Genomic DNA, 526 nt, shown 5'->3' on the forward strand with positions numbered 1-526 from the left:
ACTTGACACACAGTGACAGTGCAATGAAGTAACTATTTGAAAATAGTAACATAATATAATTGTATATATTAGGTATATTGAGCTGGACACATAATGACATGGTATTGTCAATACAGTAACTAACACGTAGCAACAAATATATAGAAATATATTTATATATATACCGTATATACTCGAGTATAAGCCGACCCGAATAGAAGCCGAGGCCCCTAATTTTTCCGCAAAAAACTGGGAAAACTTATTGACTCGATTATAAGACTAGGGTGGGAAATGCAGCAGCTACTGGTAAATTTCTAAATAAAATTAGATCCTAAAAAAAATATATTAATTGAATATTTATTTACAGTGTGTGTATAATGAATGCAGCGTGTGTGTATGAGTGCAGCGTGTGTGTGTATGAGTGCAGCGTGTGTGTGTATGAGTGCAGCGTGTGTGTGTATGAGTGCAGCGTGTTTGTGTATGAGTGCAGCGTGTGTGTGTATGAGTGCAGCGTGTGTGTGTATGAGTGCAGCGTGTGTGTGTATGA

This window comes from Pelobates fuscus, chromosome 10 (genome assembly GCF_036172605.1).
Source record: "Pelobates fuscus isolate aPelFus1 chromosome 10, aPelFus1.pri, whole genome shotgun sequence".
Classification (NCBI taxonomy): Eukaryota; Metazoa; Chordata; class Amphibia; order Anura; family Pelobatidae; genus Pelobates; species Pelobates fuscus.